Genomic DNA, 7092 nt, shown 5'->3' with positions numbered 1-7092 from the left:
GAAAAGAGAGACAAACGAGAACGGAGCTTTTTCATTGGAAAAAACTCAATGCGCGCAGATTGCCCCCTCGAGGACATCGCGTGCGTGCGCTTCGCCCAAACAAACAACACATAGATCGTGTGTGTCATCTGGTGTCAAATAGCGATGACACGGACGCACACACCTTCTAAATGCTCTGCTAGTGCTCGCCATAATGAAAGAGATAGCTCTTACTTTTTCCTTGGAAATGCACGCTTCAAACAGAACAGTCAATGAAGACGAAGAAGAGAATGATGTGTGCTCCCGGCGCCTATTTATAGTCGCACCGGTATTGACGTCATGGCTGTCGCCGGCCAACGAGTTGGTGTTTTTTCAATGTATGCTTCAGACACGGGTCACGACGAGGCGTTCCCCATAGCGACCCCTAGAGGACGCAGTTCGAAGTTCCCATGAAATGGAACTACTCTTTTTTTTTTTTCAAATTTCACAGTTTTTAATTGAAAATATGGTATCATTGTACATGATTCTTGTAATTCCTAGCTGAATGTGATGAGACATGAGCATATTGAGACATACAAATAAGAGTGAAAGTGTGCATATTTTAAAATATTATTTGCAAATAGTAAAAAAAAAATTAATTCCCTGCTACTGGGATTTCTCTCACTTGGGTCCTCAATGTTCTGTTTTTGGTTCAGGCAAACCCCTTAACATTGCTGGCATTATTATAACTGTTGACAGTACACTCAGGTGGGTGGGGTGCTTCCCTCAATCTGATCTCAGTCTGTTTGGATCACATAATTCGTGAGAGCCTGGACTTCCCTTCCTCCTGAGGGGCGTCCTGCTGAGTCCTCAGCTCTCACAGATACCCGTATCTGGGCCCTGGTGAAAAGTAGGTTTGCATAAATCTGCATCCTTTCTCATTGGTTGCCGTCTTGTTTGGAGCTATGGCCTCACGGGATGCAGACTCATATCTGACAGGGTTGAATAAAATGCAGGTTTTAATTAAATTCCTCTAGAGATGTTATAGATATGTTGGCTGGCTGGCTAGCATTAACAGACCTTTGAGCTCTGCCATTGTATGTATAGTGGGTATTCTGTTCCCCGTAGTGTCCTAGGACACATTGCGAGTTCGAAAGAGAAAGTCTCGGGTAACATAGGTAACCATGCTTCCCTAAGCACAGCCAACAGCCCCACTGGACCCACGATTGTGCCCTCGTCACGTCACTTCTCAGTGTCTCCTTCTAATTTCTCAGGAAACTATAATTACCTGCATAACCCGAGATGAAAAAGAAAAGATAATAACCTGACTGTGAGCGTACTGATCGATCCTCAGGAGATCCTCAAAGAGTTTCAAATCAACACTCTCCAGGGCAAACACAACACTAAAACCAGATAAAAATAAATAAATAAATATTGTCCTGAAGAAAATCATTTACATCTTGGATGGCCTGAGGGTGAGTAAATTAACAGCAAATTTTCATTTTTGGGTAAACTATTACTTAAAAGATATTATTTCAATTTACACTCGAAATGCTGGGTTGTTTCAACCCATCTTTGGGTCAAATATGGGCTAACCCAACCGTTGGGTTAAATTTTTTAACCCAAAAGTTGGGTTAGTCCGTATTTGACCCAAAGTTGGGTTGAAACAACCCAGCATTTTTAGAGAGTAATATTATTTTTATTCTATTCAAAATCAGCAATTCAGATATGGTACTGTTTTTTTGCTCTGATTGAATTTCAGAGACATGCCTGATAAAGTGTGTCGTGACTCAATACGTTTATAATACTCTCCATCCATAATATACCAAATGTGTGATTTTTCTAAGGGTTATCTTAGTACGCGATTTACTGATAATGTAGCCCACAAGGCCTTACATTGTTGTGGTTGAAATGCTGCCCTCTTCCATGTTCTGTTCACAAAAGAGAACAAGGAAATAATAGAGGGAATCCAACTTGTTTAGCAGTTGATCCACACACAGATTTTGTGGGTGGAACATTTGACAAGGAAACAAAATCTCAGATCCTGAGAAACGAGTTTGGCATTTCTTCATGGTTATTTCCAGAGACTGTAAAGAAGAAGGCAAAAATGTGTTTATTCTTTCAAATATGTAACTGCTTTAAATTGCCTTTTTGCAGTACAATTAATAGAAGGAAATTCTTTGACTTTGAAATGTGCTATTCAATGTTGTATTTTAAAAGTTGTCCTTCCTTATCAGGCTGGAATCTGTTATTAATATAAAAGAACAATAATTTGACCTAAACGGTTGCAGTTAAGTAGTGTGCTATTCTTGCAGTTTGTGCCACTGTAATTTATTATTAAATAATCCTATTTTCTTTTCTGATTGATTGCAAAGTACATCCATGAAATATTCGATCCTAATATAGCCTAATGTATATATTTGTTGTAAAAAATGAATGGATACAACATTCAAACGGATGGATGGATGGATGAATGGATGAATGGATAAGGGCCAGCATGGTGGCTCAGTCCATCCAGGGTATTTCCCTGCCTTTGGACTGAGGATGGAATTTATTTATTTTCGGTGCTATGTTAGGTGCTACTAACTATTAGTGCCAGATCACAGGTCAAGCACCATTTACAAGTGAAAGCAGTCCAAAAGTTTTAAACAAATATGTTGGTGGATTTTGATGTGACCGGACAACAGGATGTACTTTTTCCAATAGGGAAAGTGCTATTATGGATTATGGACTTGTATTTTGGCCAGAACCAATGTTTTAAAGGTAAAATGGCTTAATGATGGATTTGTTTCTTACAAACATGCATCCTTTCACTTCACAAGATGTTAATTGATGGACTGGAGTCATATGGATTACTTGTGGATTATTGTGATGATTTTATCAGTTGTTTGGATCCTCAATCTGACAGCTCCCATTCACTGCAGCGGATCAATTGAGCAAGTGATGAATTGGTTTTCTTAAGGAAAATAATCTCTTCCAACTAATGCTGTAAACTATACAGGGAACCCTTTCATTTGGTACATTACTATAATTTAGATGTTAAAATTAACGAGTGTCCAAACTATTATATTCAACTGCTATTTATCACACAATCGTAAGGTGCACATAAGGTTTCATAAAAACTTATTTTTATACTTATTAAAACTTAATAAAAACTTATTTTATATAAACTTTTACTTAATACTTAATTAACAGTAAACAAGCTCCTCTCTAGTTTTTTTATTATTAGGGCCCAAGCCAGTAAGGCGCAGGGCCCTATGGCGCCCCCTGGAACACAGTCGGAAAACTTGATGTATAGCTCACATATACTTGCACGTATTCATATGAAACTCAGTGCACATATAGATGTCATTGAGCCGAACAACTTTTGCACTGCATGTCACAGGCTCCGCCCAACAAAATACAGCTATAAATGCCTTGTTCTTGATTTATAAGCATATCTATTACAAAGGAGATTTAAAGGCTCAGTTATCTTCTTAACAGAAAAAATAAACAAACACAACACAGAGGGAAACATAACTCAGAAATATTTATTTCAATATGCAAAATTTTTTTCTATGAAATTGCAGTGGTTTATTTTTATTTTCTTTTTTCATCAAGTGAACAGTTGTACAGTTTCATTTTTTCAATTTGATTATTTATTAATCTTTTTTAATGTTAGTTAAAACTAACATTAAAATATTCATGTTCATGTTAATTCACAGTACATAAACTAATGTTAAGGTACAACTTTAAATTTTAATAATGTATTAAAACATTTTTAACTTAACATTAATTAACATTAATAAATGCTATATAATTGTTGTTCATGTTAACTAATATAGTTAAATAATATAGTTTTTAACATTAGTTAATTCACAACTAACAAACTAAGTATAAACAACATATTTTTACTGTATTTATGTGTGTTATGTGGCGTTTGCACTAACGGCTTGGGCCCGCCATCGCTGCTTGCAGCTATATTTATTATTATTATTATTATTTTAATTTTTTTTTTTTGACAGCTAACTAACCAGCTGTGAACACTTTAGTACCAAATGTACCAAACAAGAAAAATTTTAAGGCTGATGATACACAGGACAACTTTATGGGCAATGTTGCCAGGCAACTTTTTTGTTAGCAATGTTGCTTGGGCACTTTCCCATTGAGAATGGTTAACAAATTTCTATCTGGATACTTTAGATTGGTCGTGGGCCCTTTGTCTCACCTGGTTACCTGTTGACGGCAACATTGCTCAAAAAGTTGCCCCGTGTATCATCAACCTAAGAGCAAAATGACATTTGTTTGAATTTTGTGATAAAATCAGGAGAAATCGAAAGCTGGGACTACCTTATCAGGAAGCACACTACTATTGCAGTGAAAGAAAAAACCTCAGACCTGGCAACCCTGGCTTAAAGTAAGGGTAAATCATAGGGTCAAATAGAACCTAACGTTGCTTTTAATAATTGATTTGCGTTAAAGTGAGATTTTGGCTAACATGTTATTATCGCATTAAATTCGACAGCCCTAAATTCTATACAAGAGACATTTTCTTTACACAGTATATGAGTTAAAGTTCTTCTGATTCTGTCCCCCTTTTGATCGAGAGGATATAATCAGCCCTGATCTTCAGCTGTTTTTAGACAATCGACCAACGCCCTGCCCTCCCTGCACCCCCTGCACCCCCTGCCCCCATTGTTCAGTTTTATCGTTGTTCTCTGATTTTATATGACAGAATTTCCTATTTTATAGATGTCAGGTGTCTGGATGAGCCATAAAATTGCCTTCTAAAGAATGTTGAAGTGATTTTGACCAACATACGTCAGTGAGAAATATGGCCAGTCAAGGTACAGTAAACTACAAAATATTCTTGGTTCACTATTTTTGTCACAAAAATACTATCATGCAAGACATTGTACTCATTTATCCCAAACCACTTGAGCCTTAAAAATGTTTTAGTTCTGATAGAATTACTTTTTTTCTGGTTTTGTTTATGATATCTCACTGAAAACTGTCAGTTTAGATAATTCATTCAATGAGACAGAAGTCATGCAGTATTTTGAAACCTTTAATTTTCTAAATTAAAGACTAAATGAAATGAAATAAATGTTTGTTTTTCCTGATATCCTATGTGATATATGTTTACTTGTTAATATGTTTAATTTCTCAATTTCTCAAATACAAGACAAATATTAAAGTACTTCACAGGAATTATCATAGCTGTCCTGCTGACCCATGAATGTGTTGTGGACAAGGTTGATTTCACAGAAGCAAGTATAGATTTAGAGGTAGGGGCAAGTTTATTTAGAAGAACGTAAAAACAAACCATATATGAAAACCAACAGATCCCTGTCTTTTTTTAGATTAACTTCAACTAAGATATTAATTTTCATTAGGAATTAAATAGTTACACATTAAAAGCCCATTTAAATATTTAAAGTTTATAGCAATAAAGCGCAAATTGAAGCCATGATTACATGATCAACTAACATGATAAAAAGAAATGAATGTTTTTGTATTATTTTATTTCAGTTTAGCTACATAGATGGGCAACTGCATCATAGAAGACCTAGAAATGCAAGTCTGATTGACAGTTTTGTCCTCTCATACACATTGTCCTAATAATCGTTTGATATATTAACTTAATATGCAATGGTTTTGTCTCAAAGAATAGAGGCCTTCTGATGCCTGTATGATGTTTAAATTCTCATTCATGTTCCCAATCATTTATAGAACAGTTGGAGTTCATTGTGGTTGTTAAAGTGAATGTATCCCAAGCTGTGGTTATTGAACAGATCAGAGCGTTGTTCACCTCGATCACATTTCCTCTTCAACTGGACAACAGCACTAAAGTTACTGCTGCAAACATTACAACAGGTGACCCTGTTAAGCCATTCTTACAAAATTTTCTTTATTGTTGTGTCAGCAGTTTTTTGTAAATCTGTTATATTTACTTTAGTGTGCCAACCAAATGTGACTGAATACCAGTGCGTATGTGATGATGGTTATGCATGGTCATACAACAACTGTCAGACATATGAGGCCTGTGGCGACATCAGTTTTGGCTCATGTGGATGTATCAGTGCTATTCCCAGTGATGGAGAGATGTGTGTGCTGGAGAGCGGTAAGAATGATGACCAAACAAGCCCAACAGCAACTGTAGGTTACCTTAAAATATACAGTGAAAAAAATGGAAAACCTACAGATTTGACAGGTAAAACATATGAATCTGTTTATAATTTACATTGAAAAACTTTATATAACAATACAATATGCACTTTTACATTAAAATATATTTAAAAATTTTAATATATAATTTATATATTATTTGTGTGTGTGTGTGTGTGTGTGTCTTGTATGTCCCTTCAAAAAAATTTTTTTTTGCTTTTGCTTTGTTTAGCATTAAAATTCTGTCTTGTACAGCCCATTTTTGCATGTATGTAAATATAGGTTATGGTTTCCTATGGTTAAATCACTGTGCAATAAAACACTGTCTACATAAATCAACTTCAAATATGACAATGCATGTATTGTGTTTGATTGAAATGGTGTGTATAAATGACATTGAAGCTAACCAGAGGGAAGAAAATTTAAAAAAGAGATCTCTTTAACATTTTATTTATCCTAGACAGAAATGAGGTTACTTTAAGATTGAATGGAAACTTTTGCTTGAGTCTCCTGCTTTTCAAACGTGTCTCCTGAGACAAAAACTCTAACACTGTCACAATGGTCTTCTTTAAAGCATTAGAAGTGATCTCAACAACATCACACACTGTGCTCAGATTTTTCTCCTAATCTAAAGACTCTGTTGGTCTCATATTTGTTTCCTCCAATGTTTCAAACAAATCTCAACAACATCACACACTGTGCTCAGATTATTCTCTTTAGTATAGAGACTTTGGATCTCTCACATTTGTCTCCTTTAAAGCATTAGAAGTGATCTCTACAACATCACACACTGTGCTCAGATTCTTCTCTTTAGCTAGAGACTCTGGATCTCTCACATTTGTCTCTTTTAAAGCTTTAGAAGAGATCTCTACAACATTACACACTGTGCTCAGATTTTTCTCCTACACTAAAGACTCGGGAGCTCTCACATTTGTCTCTAAATTTCAGAAGTGATCTCAATAACTTTACAAAGTGTGCACCAAGTCA

The sequence above is a fragment of the Sinocyclocheilus anshuiensis genome, unplaced genomic scaffold, assembly GCF_001515605.1.
Source record: "Sinocyclocheilus anshuiensis isolate Anshui unplaced genomic scaffold, SAMN03320099.WGS_v1.1 scaffold306, whole genome shotgun sequence".
In the NCBI taxonomy this organism is placed as follows: domain Eukaryota; kingdom Metazoa; phylum Chordata; class Actinopteri; order Cypriniformes; family Cyprinidae; genus Sinocyclocheilus; species Sinocyclocheilus anshuiensis.
Note: the sequence above shows the minus strand (reverse complement) of the source record.